This window comes from Podarcis vaucheri, assembly GCF_965113315.1.
Source record: "Podarcis vaucheri genome assembly, chromosome: 5".
Lineage (NCBI taxonomy): Eukaryota > Metazoa > Chordata > Lepidosauria > Squamata > Lacertidae > Podarcis > Podarcis vaucheri.
In genome coordinates, this window is record NC_138763.1 from 14,195,491 (window position 1) to 14,213,085 (window position 17,595).

Consider the following 17,595-nt stretch of genomic DNA (forward strand, 5'->3'; position numbering starts at 1 on the left):
TGTTTGTACACCAAGATGTACTTTAGAGTCTAAAGCTCTGCAAATATCGAACAAGAACATATCCATTATTAAGGAAATGCTCATCTTTATGACAGGTATGCATGTGTGGAAGAAAGCCTATGCATTGCAGAAACCTACCAGAGCAGAAGGCGGTGAACATTTCCATGTGTTCAACATGATGCTCTATCAGACTTCTGTCAATAAAACTTAAGAAACACTTTGCCAACGTTGTTCTATTGAGTGATGATCAAGCTTCCTTCATTGCAGGGTTTTGGACTAGATGACCCTCAAATTTCTTCCAACTCTACAATTCTCTGATTCTATGAAATGTAAACCTTAAATAAGATTGCAAAGGGGGCTAAAACAGCCCACGTTTGAAAAGCACATAGACCAATATCTGTGGCTGGTTAAATATTTATTATTTAACTTCAACCACACCACACCGCCAAGGCCAGAAACATGGAAATTAGTCATGTAAAAAATGGCTTGAGAGCCATGTGCTGGAAATGTACATTTTGTGCACTTCATTTCATTTTATAGTCTCCAAGAACTATTACAATTTTAATAAACTTGTATCTGGGATTTGAAGCCAAACGCTTATGCTCAGAAGACACGAATTTATTAACTAGAAGACACCCAGAGTGGTAATAAAATGTATTCCCCAGCGGTCTGTTGCAAATGGGTTGTAAAAATTACATTTTATTAATCCAGCTGCAATTAAAGAACGCAGCTGTCTCATTTGCATCCCAATGCTCCTGCTTGCAGGAGGACAAATATTTTTCATTAATACGTATCTTGCTTGTGACCATTTTTCTCTGTCCACTCTCGATTCCCACCCCCAACTCTGCTCCTGCTCCTTAAGGTTTGCAAAGCAAGATCTCTTCATATTGTGGGACTTGCACAGACACACACATACAAAAAATCAACCACCAGCAACAAGAGATTCATCTATTGGACTCTGTGCTTTCCAAAATGAATGAAAACCAAAAGCATCTCTCCCTGGATGCACCTTTGGGCCATATGCACATGTAAGTAGACTTCTGTGTGTGCATCCCTAGCTGGATGGGGAACCACGCATACAAATCACACAGCACGTGTGATTCCCCAGCAGTGGGATTCAGACACATAGAAAACATCTTACAAAAAAAAGAGCCCACCGAGTGGGAAAGTGTCGGCAAATCACAGCCTCTTCCCCACTTCTCTTTCTCTGGCAATATCAATAACTTACTCAAACTCCTCTATGATTTAAGCTTATTTTCTTCAAATTACATGGAGATTGCTAGTTATGCACACAGATTGGGCCTCAAAATGTGCCTGCCTGCCTTTCCTTTCCTTTCCTTTCCTTCCTACTATTTATACCTGCGTTAAACATTAAAACCACACGTACTTCTAAAAATGCAAGAGGCGGGAGGATGAGAACACAAACTAAGAAAAGCTGAAAAGCGTGGGCAAAGAATGAGGATTTCACCTGCTGCTGGAAAGATAAAAATCTTGGAACTTTGGTGTATTTGTGTGGGTTTCGCAGGTGTTCAGGTATGCAGAGACAATGCCATCATACTTTGTCACCCGCCCACCACCCCAATAAGGCCAAAGATTTGTCTGCCAGCATTAGAAAGAAAAATCCATTTTCAATTTTATTTGCCCGGCTCCCTTTCTATTGCCTATTTTTTTTGGGGGGGGGATTATTTTCACTGTTTTTCCCCCAATTGTGATCTTGAATTTAAGTATTGTGTGCATGTTTCTGTTTAGCTATGCACTGCATCATAGGTTTGGTAGTCTTAGGCTGTGATCCCAACCCCACTGACCTGGGATTGTTCAATGAGACTTCTAAGAAGATGAGATTGGGGCTGAAGCTTTTGGTTTTACACACTTAAGCTGAGAATAGTATTATATATGTATAGGATTGTGCTGTAAATGATGCAAAAGCACTGTGCTGTTGTGTATGTTCTCACATTTGCACTGCGCCGGGATGTGAGAAGTAACTGGCGTTGTTGGCATAAAATAGCACTATTGCGGGACTGAACAAGATTGGCTGCCTGCTTTTAATATCAGTTCAGTATCAAAAGAACCAGCATTGCTCTGATAGCGAATTTGCAAAATGTAACATTTGCTTAATAAACATGCGACTGATTTCACTATAGATAGATAAATACCGTATTTTTTGCACCATAACACTCACTTTTTTCCTCCTAAAAAGTAAGGGGAAATGTCTGTGCGTGTTATGGAGGGAATGCCTACGGGTGGCATGCCTACGGATTTTCCTCCTCTAAAAACTACATGCGTGTTATGGTCGGGTACGTGTTATAGAGCGAAAAATACGGTACATAGATTGTTGTTGTTGTTTAGTCGTTTAGTCGTGTCCGACTCTTCGTGACCCCATGGACCAGAGCACGCCAGGCACTCCTGTCTTTCACTGCCTCCCGCAGTTTGGTCAAACTCATGTTCGTAGCTTGAAGAACACTGTTCAACCATCTCGTCCTCTGTCATCCCCTTTTCCTTGTGCCCTCAATCTTTCCCAACATCAGGGTATTTTCCAGGGAGTCTTCTCTTCTCATGAGGTGGCCAAAGTATTGGAGCCTCAGCTTCAGGATCTGTCCTTCCAGTGAGCACTCAGGGCTGATTTCCTTAAGAATAGATAGGCTTGATCTTCTTGCAGTCCATGGGACTCTCAAGAGTCTCCTCCAGCACCATAATTCAAAAGCATCAATTCTTTGGTGATCAGCCTTCTTTATGGTCCAGCTTTCACTTCCATACATCACTACTGGGAAAACCATAGCTTTTACTATACGGACCTTTGTTGGCAAGGTGATGTCTCTACTTTTTAAAATAGATAGATAGATGATAGATGATAGATAGATAGATAGATAGATAGATAGATAGATAGATGATAGATAGACAGACAGATAGATAGATAGATAGATAGATAGATGATAGATAGATAGACAGACAGATAGATGATAGAGATAGAGATAGAGATAGAGAGAGATAGAGATAGAGATAGAGATAGAGATAGAGATAGAGATAGAGATAGAGATAGAGATAGAGATTATAGATATAGATATAGATATAGATATAGATATAGATATGCAGCTTTTGATACAGCTTCCTGCAATTTTAGTAGATCATTTTGTTTGGTGTAAGTGTACACTTTGATCCAAGTTGTATACTTAGGAAACCCTAAGGGAAATCAGAAGAAGAAGAAGAAGAAGAGTTTGGATTTGATATCCCGCCTTTCACTCCCCTTCAGGAGTCTCAAAGCGGCTAACATTCTCCTTTCCCTTCCTCCCCCACAACAAACACTCTGTGAGGTGAGTGGGGCTGAGAGACTTCACAGAAGTGTGACTGGCCCAAGGTCACCCAGCAGCTGCAGGTGGAGGAGCGGAGACGCGAACCCGGTTACCCAGATTACGTGACTACCGCTCTTAACCACTACACCACACTGGCTCTCCAGACTTTCCACAATGACTCCATACATTGGGAATCAAGCGAAGGATGGAACACTCAGTGTCATCAACTGCACTTGTATGGGGATGAGTTAATGTTCCTTCTACTTATTGTTCCAATCCACAAATGAATGGGAATTTCCAGGAAGAAGTCCCCGCTTCACTGCCCTAATGTAGGCTGCCACCTACGTTGAGAATCACCAGCCTATGTTTACAGAATGGACTTATACTGTACTTCCCTGGCAGATTATTCACTTCATCTTTGCTCATTTCATGGCTGCTAATTAGGCTCTGGCTTCTCGCTGAGGAATGCATGCCTCTGCCCTCTCTTTGTGCATCTCTCGGGGTTTGTATGAAGGGTCTTTCCCCTGTCTCCTCTTTCCCTCCCTCCCTCTCCCACTCTCCTGTTATTGCTGCCATGCCATCACACACTCAAAGACAGGCACCAAAACTAGAATATCACCTTTCTGAATTAATTTGTTCTTCCAAGGCTCCAACCCCTTAATGAGGCTCTTTGGGAACTGGCAGCTTAAACATTAAAACAAAAAGGGGTGGGTGGGGGAAATGAAGCAGAGCAAAGCAAACAACATTAGCAAGAACCAGGAAGCTTCATTTAGAATCCTCTTTTTGGAAACCAAATCACTTTTTTGAAATAAAAGAACCTGTATTTTTGAAGTTCTAGCTTTGTTTCAGAGCTAGTTGTGATGCATTCTTGTGTACTCATAAAATGGATGGGTCAGTGGCCTTGCTCTGAGGATGAATGGGTGGAGGAAGATAGTTACGGTGGAATTCAGGAAGGGAGTTATATTAATTAAAGTCAATTTACACATAGGAATAGAGATTTTTGTAAGTAGGTGAACGCTCCCCACATCTGCTTAAAAGCTTGGCGGGTGGGCAGGGAAACTGGTTGGGACAGCTCTACTGCTCCTGGACAGTCTTGAATTCCTTGTTACCAATGTTGGCCTTGTGAACTTTGGCCTTGCTCCTAGGCTGGGTTCATCCACGTCAACTCTCCACCTTGTAATTGCTCCTGGGCTGTATTGACCTGCTGTTGAGTCTGTACCACTAATCTGCTTTGATAAATATAGAATCATAGAATCAAGGGTCATCCTTCTAGTGCAATCCCCTGCAATGTAGGAATCTCAGCAGAAGCAACCAGGACACATGGCCATCCAACCTCTGCTTAAAAACCTCCAAGGAAGGAGAGTCCAAAACCTCCCAAGGGAGACAGTTCCACAATCCAACAGCTCTTACTGCCAGAAAGTTTCTCCATATGTTTAGTCAGAATCTCCTTTCTCATAAATTGAAGCCATTGGTTTGAGTCCTACCCTCCAGGCCAGGAGATAACAAGCTTGCTCCATCTCCTATGTGGCAGCTATCGTATCTCCTCTCAATCTCCTCTTTTCCAGGCTTATTTACTTACAAGTAAGTGCACCTGCTGCCACGTTTTGACTGGGAGGTCAGTGCTTTTGAGTGGCTGGAATATAGCCTTAAACACACAAACATATACATGTTCCTCTGACTTTTGTGAGGCTGGAATACAGCATCTCTCTGCTGTGGCCTTTGGAAGGTTCTCCATGGGGAAATGCACCCCTCAGGTTGAAAAAGCATCCTCCTCAGGTGGAAGCACTGATTCCCTGCATTGTGGGGACTGATCAGCTCTATGGCCTCCAGCCCCCTCTAGTCTTGTGGGGCCATCACACAGCACAGCTTCTCCTAATCTCCCCGCACCTTCTGGAGTGGTCTAAACCACAGAGCCTCTTGCGCTTGTCAACCAGAAGGTTGGAAGTTTGAATCCGCACGACGGGGTGAGCTCCCGTTGCTCTGCCCCAGAGCCTGCCAACCCAGCAGTTTGAAAGCACACCAGTGCAAGTAGATAAATAGTTACCACTGTGGCAGGAAAGTAAATGGCGTTTCCTTGCGCTCTGGCTTCCGTCACAGAGTCCTGTTGCACCAGAAGCAGTTTAGTCATGTTGGCCACATGACCTGGAAAGCTGTCTGTAGACAAAACCAGGCCCCCTCGGCCTGAAAGTGAGATGAACGCCGCAAACCCATAGTTGCCTTTGACTGTACTTAACAGTCCAGGAGTCCTTTACCTTTAAAAAGGTAAAGATACCCCTGCCCGTACGGGCCAGTCGTGTCCGACTCTGGGGTTGCGCGCCCATCTCGCTTAAGAGGCCGGGGGCCAGCGCTGTCCAGAGACACTTCCGGGTCACGTGGCCAGCATGACGAAGCTGCTCTGGCGAGCCTGCACCAGCGCAGCACACGGAAACACCGTTTAACTTCCCGCTATAAAGCGGTACCTATTTATCTACTTGCACTTAAGGGTGCTTTCGAACTGCTAGGTGGGCAGGAGCTGGGACCGAACAATGGGAGCTCATCCCGCTGCGGGAATTTGAACCACCGACCATACAATCAGCAAGTCCTAGGCGCTGAGGTTTTACCCACAGCGCCACCTGCGTCCCCAGCCTTTACCTTTACCTATAAACTATAGCAAGGCAATGCTTTCTGTGCTTGAGTTAATGTTTCAAATCACTGCCAGCAGTACCAGACTGTGGCTATGCCTCTGAGTTTATGGATTGTTCCTGGATCCAAGGAACCCTTATGCACATGGAGGGTGGGAAAAAACCATACATGCCTTCTCTCTCTCTGTGTGTGTGTGTCTCTCTCTCTCTCTCTCTCACACACACACCTATAACAGGGTCTCCCCAGACCTGCCAGCTTCTGCTGTGCTGGTTCCCGCATTCAGATCTTACGCTCAGTGGCACTTCAAAGATCAGAGGCTTTCTTATTGACCCAAGGAAGGCCCACAGCATGCTGCTGCTAAACAGAGAAACCGGCACAGCCATGAATGACAGATATAAAGAGCTCAAGAGTATAAGCAAAGGGAAAACATTTGGATTGGATTTGACGGAGAGGAGAGGGGGGTGGGAAGCTGTGCCAGAATGCTAAAACCGGCTTCCCTGCTTGTGTTATGCTACAGGGTAAAGTGAGGTGCTCAGGGCTATGGCGCAGCTGCGTTTCCTTGTGGGCAGCATGTCAGCGATAGGCGGAGCCAGAGACAAAAATTGGGTGGATCAACAACCGTAAAATTTACCTTTGTACAGTAGGTTAGTTTCTACAGCAACGCATAAGCCTTCCTTCCTGACTAGCAAGATGTATTGTGAGAGTTCAAGAATGCATCCAGGCCGGGCAAAAGAACCTCAAGGGTGGTGCAGAAGAGGACCACCGAGGGGTGGGGTAGTGGTTTTAGAGGGTGTGCAGCCTGGAGAGAGTCCCAAGAATGATCTAGAGATGCATTTGGGACCCAGGCCTGATGTTCCTCACCCCTGAGGCCAATTGTGAGCGGCCAGTAGTGTGGCTCAATATACTTGCCCATTTTCCCAGGTCCAAGATGGCTGAGCCTTGAATTGAACTTATTCAAAATTTGGAGCAACTGTGTGAATGTTTCTCGATATTAGAAATTTGGCACCCCTTTCCCGCACATATTCATTATGAATCATATTTGACAACCAAAATATTTAGTGATCATTTCTTTAATATGGCAAACAAGTAAATATGAGCCTGTCATTTTGTGATGTGGGTTAGTCATTTCATAACGGAATATTTTTTTACAGAAAAGAGGTACTCTCCAGTGTGACTACAACCATGTGAGCCATAGATGCCTAAACTGCCTAAATGGATGTGAAAAGTTATTGTTTCTTATATGTTGTGAACCTGTGTGAAAACAAGGCAGGTGATGGGTTCTGTATTTATTTATTTTTCTCGCTGAGGCTGTTATTAAGTGCTGCCCAGATGCACAATGTTATACAACTGCCCCCTTTATGCCAGGTCTTATTTTAACAGTTCATTAAACGCCAGGAACAACAAAAGGTCATTCTTTAGAAAGATGTGGAGTGTGACAGAAGTCAAGTTGTGCTGCTTACAAGGCCAGGAAGGTAAACTGACCCATCTGAAGTTTAATTACAAGAGGAAGTGTTCTTTATTCGGAGATCTGAGCCTTTGACATCCACAGTTCACAAACTTGAACTGCAGTGTTTATTACCTACCAGCCAAGCTTGACGTAGCTAAATAAATATGTTCCAAGGGGCCTGGTGGGAATTGGAGGAGGATCCTAAATTATAGATAACTTGAGGAAAACAAGACCTTTCTAGCCTCAGGTTCTGTTTATAATTCTCCTTTTAGAGATGGCAAGTCATTCACCCATCTTCCTTCCTTGAACCATCTAATTTACTTATGGGTTTCTTCCTCAACGCTAGTCAAGACAGGTGATCTAAGGCAAGATTAAACATTTTTGAATTTTCTATGCTTTAAAACAAAACAAAAACTAAGCTTAAAAAAAAATCCTGCTATTAGAGAGTTTGGATTTGATAGAGTTTGGATTTGATATCCCGCCTTTCACTCCCTTTAAGGAGTCTCAAAGCGGCTAACATTCTTCTTTCCCTTCCTCCCCCACAACAAACACTCTGTGAGGTGAGTGGGGCTGAGAGACTTCAAAGAAGTGTGACTAGCCCAAGGTCACCCAGCAGCTGCATGTGGAGGAGCGGAGACGCGAACCCAGTTCACCAGATTACGAGTCTACCGCTCTTAACCACTACACCACACTGGCTCTCATGTAGTGATGGATGGATCCCCCCCTCCCCATTATATTTTATTAAATTTTCAAAAATAATAATAATCATATATACATTCCAATCCATAATAGAGTTTTCTCTTTGGGGGTTCAACCTGCCATCCCATTTTCAATTGTGTTTTTTATTTCTCCCCTTTGCTGCACCCTATCTTATATCTTTTATATCATGACAATATACAGTAATGTCTAATTCCTGCTGTTGCTCATAGTTCGTATCCTGCTCACGAATTCATCATACTATAATGTTTTTTTAAATAGTCTGAAAAAGGCTTCCATTCTTCTGTGTCTGCAATTTTTACACAAAACAATTTAAGAAGAGTCCTGCTAAAAGGACTAAAGGTCCATCGAGTTCAGTATCTGTTTCTCAAAATGGGCTGCTATCAATTCCTTCTCCCAGGGAACTCTGGGAATAGTAGGTCTGTGAGGGGAATATGGGTTTTCTAACAACTTTCAGCACTCATAACAAACTATGCTCCCTAGGATTCTTGAGGGGAATCTATGACTGTTAAAAGTGGCATGATGGAGCCCAAGTTAAAGCAACCTTGTTTGGGCATGCGTTTTTGTAAGGCCTTGATTTCATAGTGAGCACCATGATATTGGTGAACACAAGCATTTATAGAAGTAAGGCATTGCCCTTCTTCTGTCCTGCTTGCTTAGCCTAGAGATGACATTGGATCATTTTATCACATCACCAGAAACGTATGTAGCTGAGGAAAAAGCCTACCGTTTCTGAAGCTGTGCATTCATCCACTCGTTTACAAATATTATCTCTTAATAGAGTAATGCTTGATCATCAGAGAGGTAAAAATAAAAGCAACTTTTTCCTTTTCAGGTTGCCAGTCCAAAGCAAACAACACACACACCATGCTACTGACTGAAAGTGTGCAGCAGTAAAAGCATTAATAGAAAAGAGTTGCTAAACCCTGGTGTAAAAAATTGGATTTAAAAAAAGCATTATTCCATTTCTGTGCTTCTAGACAAGAATTCGGGCTTTATTCAGATTTGTTGGTTTTAAAGATGTGTGTGGGGTTTAAATTCAGACAGAACACAAAACCATGATTTAGTATTGTATGACTGTGTCATGGCGAGCCTCAGGCTTGCGTGCTCCTCTCTCCCTTTGCATGTAAGTGGAGGAAATCTGAAGCTTCCGGCCACAATTTGTAACAAATCCATAAGCTCTGTTCAGGCATTTAAAAGCATGCTATGGAAATTGCTTGGGTGGAGAGAGTGGGGATGATCTCACTTGTCCTGCATCAACCATTGTACCACAGCCCCGACTGTGCAGGGAGCAGCTCTGAGGATGGCAAGATCCCTGCTTCTCAAGTTGTCTCTGCAACATGTGCAGAACTGTAGCTGCGATGTGACGGAAGGGGTGAAGTCAATGGACTCCCCTCTGGCTCATCCACCCCATCTACATCATTTGTCTATAGAGTTGAAGTTTCCCACCCCAAAACAGGCAACTGTGGCTTGAATGGACCACTTTTCTGTGTTCCATCAACATAGGAAACTTTTGCTTGTTGCAAAAGATGCCTGGAAATTGATCGTCTCCTTGCAGGGAGGGAAGGGAAGTGTGCAAGGCTGAGGCTAACTGCGGCATGTTCTGGTAATGGGAAACCGGGGTCCAGAATTACCAGTCTCACCAATGCACATAAACATTTGTTTCAAGATTCAAGGACTGGCAATAAGGAGGAGGGCCATTTTGATTGTGGCCCTTCATCTGTGGTTTGCTTTCTCCAGCAAGACTCATCTGGCACCAATTTTACTATATGTTCAGTGTCAAGTTAAAACTCTGCTCTGCTCTCAGACATTCCATGGCATGCAATGGGTTGTTTCTACTGAAGATTAGTTCTTGATTTGTTTTTGGTTAATTGCCCGTATTGATTATAATTTTCTGGGGTGTGTTTTTAATGTCTATGGATTAATTGTTTTATTGTGCAGTTTTAAACTCTGTATATTTGACATTTCTGTAAGTTGCCCTGGAAAATTCTTGAGCAGATGATTAAGACACTTGAATATTTATTTATTATGTATTATTATATTAAAGTGGTATAACAGTGCTTGAAATGTAAGGTGTGAAGGTGGCTTGCAGGGAGAGTGCCCCCCCCCTCAGAAATTGCTCTTTTTTGCTTTGGACACAGAGTTGCATTCAACTTTAGTTAGAGTAGGACTCAGTGAAATTAATGGGGTTGATATCAGTATGGCGTGAGAGTCAACATTGTGTAGTGGTTAGAGTGTTGGACTGGTGCCTGAGAGACCAGAGTTCAAAGTTTTCCCTTTGTCCCTCTACTTTCCCCCAGGAAAACACACAGTTTAAGGCTGAATCAGAACAAATATCAATTGGGGTTTCTGCAGATTGATGTTTTGTTCCGATTCAGCAGTAAACAGTGGGCTTTTCCGGGGAAGGAGCATAGCTGTCAACGTTTCCCTTTTTTAAAGGGAAATTCCCTTATTCCGAATAGGATTCCTCGCGAGAAAAGGGAAAAGTTGACAGCTATGGGAAGGAGGTGGGTCAAATAACACACCTCCCGGACCCGTGCCTAGAAATCATGGGGCAAACAGAAGAAATTGCCAGACCAATGGATGTGTGGGTGAGTCCTCACTGGGTAACCTTGAGCCAGTCACAGTCTCTCAGCCTACCCTACTTCACAGGATTCTTGCGAGGGTAAAATAGGAAGAAAACCCTTTATGCCACCTTGGAGTAAAGGTGGGATATAAATGTGATGAATAAAAAAAATTAAATCCATCAGTTGGACTTCGTATATCTTAGATACTGAAATATACTCAGAGTCGAGAGTGGATTTCATGCTCTTTATTCAGCTCATAGTGGTGAGGAGGAATGGAATTTCCCCAACAGTATCTGCTTTATATACATTATTTACACAATGGGCTGCATGTGATTGGCTAATTCCGGAATTCTCCTGTAGGCCAATCAGGTTGTGGATTCACTTCCATCTGGAGCCGGACTGGGTGGCTCCTGCAGACCAATCATGCTGCTGCATTGTTCTAGGACCAATCAGACCGCTGCATTTTGGATCCTATTGTTCTAGGACCAATCAGACTGCTACATTTTGGATTCTATTCAACTCAGTACATAACAGATACACTTTGTTCTTCCACTTTTTCCTTTCCTCCCTGCTCCCGTCAGATCATCATAACATTCAGAAGTCTCCCAAAGATCTAAAAACCAGGACTGCTCACTCTCCCCTTGCAAATGAAAACGTATCTCACTGTGCTTTTTTGAGCTTGCTTGTGTGGCTTTCGTCTGCATGCCGTGAAGAGCAAGCAGAAATCCGGTCCACAGGCTATCCTACCCAGACGTTGTCCATGCTGGTAAAGCTGCCTCAATCAGCAGGTCACCTAGCAGTCCGGCAGGCTGAGTGCTCATTCTCTACCCGTTCTGTAGGTGCTCTTTGAAAAAGCTCTGAAGCACAGCACTCTTGGGCTGCCACTAAGCGGAAATGCCAGCAAACATTTGAAGCCTGTAAGTGCTGTAAGCTCTAACTGTGGCTAAAAGCAGCAGGCACCGAGGGCTCCTGAATTCTGCTCGGAAAGAAGAACCCACATAAAGGTATATAATCATCTTGGTGCTGGGTATTTCCTGCGGATTAATGACCAGCTGGGAGGAGTTGATGGCCCAGAGCATAGCCAAGGCCCATTAACCTCAGCCAGCCATTAATCCCCAGGAAATGCCCTGCGCCAAGTTCATTTTTATTATCCTAAAATGAAATATGAGCATGGCTACTATGGATATTTTATTTATATATATATATATATACAAGCAATTCACATGTACTGACTTGGGATGGCATCTGTGGCATTCTCAGATCTACTTATAGTCTGTAAGCGCAAATTGCAAGGTTTCAAAGAGGGGTCCAGTGCGAGAGATGAGGAGGCTGGCTAACAGCCCCATAGCAGTGCTAACCTATGCCAGTTGGATGGAAGGCGACATCAAAGCTGGCGCCACCCTCCTTGCAAAGCACAGCTGGAGAGAGGTTGTGTGCACAGATGGATCTGCGCTTTGAATGCTTGCAAGACAGAGGGGAAGTCAGGAGGACCTCTCTCATTAAAGCGCAAGTCAGACTTCTTCAATCCCCTCAGCGGGCATAAGCGGATAGCGCTGAGCAATGGTTTGCGTTCAGAGGAAGAGAGCATTCAAGAGATGTTGCAACCGGTCTCTTATTGATTGGAGCCTGTTGTTTCACCCTTGGGTGCAAAGCAATTCAAGAGAAGCATTGCTCTTTCCATTATTGACTTCTTGTTCTTTGTGTGGGGCGGTGGGTGTTTGGCATTCCTGATTACTCACAAGCACTGCACCATGTTTTTCAACAGCAGGGCTCACCATAGCTGTCTTTTCATATTAGACTGAAGTGGATCAATGTGACAAATGGATAAACAAGGCTGAAAACCAGAATTTTCAGAATTATTCTTTACAAGTCAGCAACTTGCCCTAAACAAACAAACATCTTTATTGTTTTCTGGGATGGGGCACAACTTAATTTAAGGGCCCAGTGGTGGCCATTTGATTGTACTACGTAAGCGATCATTCTGCCAGAAAACTGTCAGCTGTGATCTATCTTTATGGGAAAGTTATCCTGCGGTTGGAGGGGGGATGGAGGAACCTCAAACACACAAAGCCAAATTTAACAAAGCATGCATGGAAATGCAATAGGCCAAGTCCTGGCAAGCCATTATTCCTCCCAGTATGCCCTCTTCTGTGCTGTGGAAAAACAGACCTATCCCAATGGGCCATTACTGCATGGAAGAGAAAACAAAAAACCCAGTGAAACTCACAGAATCGGTGTAGCTCCAGAGGGTAGGACCTGAACCAATGAATTCAAGTGACAGGGAAGGAGATTCTGACTAAATATTAGGAAGAAATTTCTGGTGGTAAGAGCTACTTGACAGTGGAATGGCCACCCTCAGACTGTGGTGGACTCTCCTTCGCTGGAGGTTTTTAAGCAGAGGTTGGATGGTCATTTGAGAGGGATTATTTAGCTGAGATCCTTGAATTGCAGAAGGTTGGACTCAAGGACCCTTGAGGTCCCTTCCAGCTCTATAATTCTATGACTAACTTTAGTAGTTTGAACAGTGCTCAAAAGTGCTGTGAAAATAAATGCAAACAGCATATTTGGGCTATTCAAGTTAGCCCTGCTAATTCACTTATTTTCAACAACCTGCCCAAAATCTAGTATATCTTCAGGAAGTCATTTGTATATGTTCAAGAACATCATGTACAATGATGTTCAAGAGCTCTGGTCTGCAACTAATGAGGCAATTGCAACTTCTTTGAAATAGCTTTTGGGGGAGGGAGGGAGAGAGGAGGGCATGTCTATGACATTAATATCTTCACTCTGAACATCTGTGCATTGACAGATTTCATGTCAGGAGACTTTGCCTCTGCAAATAATGATTTAATTCCAACTTAAGTAAGGTCTTTCGGAAAGAGCCATTGCTCCAAGTGGTCACCCAATCTCTAGCTCATCTCTCTTTGAGGCACTTTCATAATTTCACATAATCCAGAGTTTCAAAATGGAATTTCAAAGGGTTGCCCTCCCTGCTGCCCTAGTCCTAGACAATTAACTCAGCAAGTATTTTAGTATCTGCAAACCCATTGCCAATTGACTATAACTTCTTGGCTGGTTTTAAGGAGCAAGACTTCTACGTGCTGTTCTTACTGACCCATTAATGTCTGGCAATCGGCTTTCCGCTCTCCTTCTTGTTTTAAGCCCTGCTCGTTATGCACAGGCTGTCTCTTTAATGACATCTCCTTGGCATTCAGAAAATTGTGTGTGGTTTTTTTGGAAGGGGGATTACATTTAATACACTTTAGGGATTTGGGTTTTCTGGGAGGAAACATCACATCAATGGATTTTCAACTCCAACCAAGAGTCTTCTCTAATTCTGAACTTTCTCACCTCTGCTGCTTTGAGACACCAAAAAAGTGTCTGGACCTTCTGATATACTCTGCTCTCATGAATGCACTGCTAGTGATCAATATCTACAAACTTTCAGTGCTGGCACTCTCAAATTAATTTGATAGTGATTTGTGTCACATATTAACTGCTTTCCAAAATATCAACCATGTTCTAGACAAGCCCACTTCAACCTATTGCCCACCAGATATTTGTGAGACCACAAATCCCATCATCTGCAGACAGTCAACCATGCAAGATGGGAATGGAAGTCCAAAACATCTGGAGGGCAACAGATTGGGAAAGGCTGTTCAATATGTTCTGCCACTGATCACAGAATATTCCTAACTTGGAACATTCAGGCATGAGATCACAAGTGTTCCATCTTCCCTATTCCCCAAATCAGAACAGCCCCCAGACCACCAGGGTCTGGCCTCCTTGACAACAGAGCTAGATCTTCCGTTTGCAAATGCAGCTCTTCCCACTGTGTTTCCTTGACCTCTTTGTGAAACAGCAGGATAAAAATAAGACTTCCTCCCTCAGGTGCTCAATGCAAATTGCAGCATTTGCAGAGCTGATATGCAAAATAGATGTGCTACAACCAGTATCACTCGTCAGTTACAGCTCTCTTTCTTTTTCTTTTTGGGAGGAAGAGTTTGCTCCCAAAGCTTGTAACTGATAACTCATTGGCTACAAAGATAAGAGGTTCTTTCACATCCATGAAGTATTGCAGGTATTTGGAGACCACATATGCCCTCCTCTCTCCCATCCCGTTTTTGTTTTGCGTGTGCGGTTTTTTTGTGGTCTTTTTTAACGGATCTTGAGACTGGTGGCAAGGGCAATTTTAGAATTAGTTTTTGGTATATGAAGGTTGTAAGCAAATAAGTAAGTAATAGTGTCCCGAGCCAAAGTCCTTGCAGCCTACAAATATGTAGGTCTGCAAATGCTACCCTAAGAGGCAAGAAAAGAGTGTTGCATCATGGAGCTCTCAGGAGAAGGCGTCAGTTAAAGGGACTGGGTTGGGTTGGGTGGGGTGGGGTGAAGCATCATAGAAGATGCCTCATGTCTAGGCTTTGAAAGAATTGCACATCACATCTAGGAGAGAACATGAGATTAAAACTTGCATGTTGTGCAAGATGAGCTTCTTCTCTAGAGGCCCCCATTATGGTATGGCAGTCCCCCTTCAATGGGACACACTTATGTCCTGAGCACCATCTCTAGGTTTGTCTGGAAGTACATTCCTGCCCTGGTCTAAGCATGCAGCTAGACTTATTGCTGTGCCTAAAAAAATTCTGCACCACCATTGCCTACCACCAAACCGTCAGTTAATGAGAAAATAAATTGCATTTTGAAATTAGGAAAGGAAAATTTGGATGAAATTCTCATGTGGCGCAGGTTGCACTTACCTCACTTCTGAGGTGGCCAATAACTTTGTGAATGATTTTCTTTCTTTCTTTCTTTCTTTCTTTCTTTCTTTCTTTCTTTCTTTCTTTCTTCTCAGTGGTGCCTGCCTTCTGCTGACTTCCCAGGTGCCTGCACTTCCTGAAAACGCAATCACGCCCCAGCTGAGCTTTTTTGCAAGCATGGTAATGCAGGGAGGTTGCATTCCATGCACCTGACATTTGTGCAGTTAGTGATTTTGAAAATGAAGTATTGTTTGCTTTTCAAGAAATCAATGCAGACAGATTCTCTTGAAAAGTAAATAAAAGGAAGATCTTCCTTTAAAAGCAAAATGAGTGAGAGCAGCTTCTTCCGGCACCGGGAAACCACCCTCCCAAGCTTCCCATTCTTTCAGTTAAGGCCCAGAGGAAAATTTCATGATTTAACTTCTTTCACAGGGCTTTATTGGATCAGGAAATGCGTGCTGCAGAAAAGTGGACAAACATTTAAGGATATAACTCTCTCGCACACACACTCCTTGCAGAAATAAGATATATTCATTCCTTAAATTCATGGAAATCATAGAGACATTCTAAGGCAGGCTTCCTCAACCTTGGCCCTCCAGATGTTTTAAGACTACAATTCCCACCACTGGTCCTGCTAGCTAGGGATCATGGGAGTTGTAGGCCAAAAACATCTGGAGGGCTGAGGTTGAGGAAGCCTGTTCTAAGGTGTCCATCATATGGGGAAGAAAAGTGGCAGCTTCCTTCAAAGGAAAGAAAACTCTAGAGAAATGGGAGGCTAGGTTTCAGCACAACACACTCTGTACATCTGATGCTAGTGCATATGCAGAAGTTTGAAATCCCTTGCCAAAACAATGTCATTTCTATTTATAGTCATACCTTGGACCCCGAATGCCTTGCAAGTTGGACGTTTTGGCTCCCGGCCGCTGCAACCCCGGAAGTGAGTGTTACGGTTTGTGAACGTTCTTTGGAACCCAAACGTTCAGCGTGGCTTCTGTGGCTTCTGATTGGCTGCAGGAGCTTCCTGCAGCCAACCGGAAGCTGCACCTTGGTTTCCAAACGTTTTGGAAGTCAAATGGACTTCCAGAATGGATTCCATTCAACTTCAGAGGTACCACTGCTTTTATTACATTTACACAGCACTGTTTCTTCTGAGGAACTCATGGTGTTCTTCATGGTTCTCCCCTCTTCACAACAACCCTGTGAGGTACATTAGGCTGAGAGACAATACCTAATTCACCCAAGACAACCCAGTGAGCATCATGGCTGTGAGCTTCAAACCCAGGTCTCCCAGGTCACAATCCAATACACTAGCCATTATACCATGCTGGATTGTGAGAAAAAAGCAAAATATAAGTATAATCAAGAGAACAGAAGAATACCCCCAAGGCCATTTTACCAAAGACAACTATAATGGACCAATCTGCATCATTTTCTATAGAGAAGTGCAACATTGATTGCCATAGTCAAACAAGCTAGCACAAGCTTCTTTTCCACTAGAAATACAGCAAATATTCTCCTCTCAGGCCATATCTCAGCTGAAAAATAATTTTAAAGGATCCCAGGGCAGAACTGCACTCCGCACAGGAATGCTCCCAGATAATTATTGTATTTATAGTCTAGTTTGGCTCAGGCCCTACTCTATCATGTATTTAGCATGATGATTGATCTATACCTCTTTCCAACACTTTGGAATGCCATAAAGAGGCCAAGATCTAATGCTTAATTAATCCACATTTGCTGTATCTAGAAAGCAGACTGGATTTGCCTGCTTAGTCCATTTCACAGTCTCAATAATAACCAAAGCAATTATTCAAAATTAAGGTGGATATTATCTTATGCTAAGAAGCTCAAAGTTTTTCTTTGAGGATATTGTCAGTGTAACAAATATAGTATCGTCTCTTTTTTCCAGATCTCACTGAAATGTTGCTGTCATTATTGTCAATTGACGCTTACGCACCTTTGTAGCTTTACTGGACAAGGGGTTGCTTTAAGGCAGGGACAGACAATATGGTGTCCTGCAGATGTTCTGGATTACTCTCAACAGCCCTAGTCAATATGGCACATGGTCAGGGATGATGCGAGTTGTAGTCCAAAACATTCCAAGGGTCTAAACATTCCAACTGACTACCGCTGCTTTGAGGTTATTTCTGGTGACTATTGGGTTTTTTTTCTTTTCCAATTCTATTGTTACTGTGTTTTAT

The 17,595-nt window shown here is 43.3% G+C and overlaps 1 protein-coding gene across 1 annotated transcript in view; it reads right to left on the minus strand.

Moving 5' to 3' along the window:
- NAALADL2 (N-acetylated alpha-linked acidic dipeptidase like 2) overlaps positions 1–15,432 on the minus strand; it is a 668,594-nt gene extending 653,162 nt beyond the window's left edge. The window contains exon 1 of the mRNA XM_082224107.1: positions 15,395–15,432. The gene's annotated coding sequence lies outside the window, so the exon portion shown is untranslated. The remainder of the gene's footprint in view (positions 1–15,394) is intronic.
- Between the last annotated feature and the right edge of the window lie 2,163 nt (positions 15,433–17,595).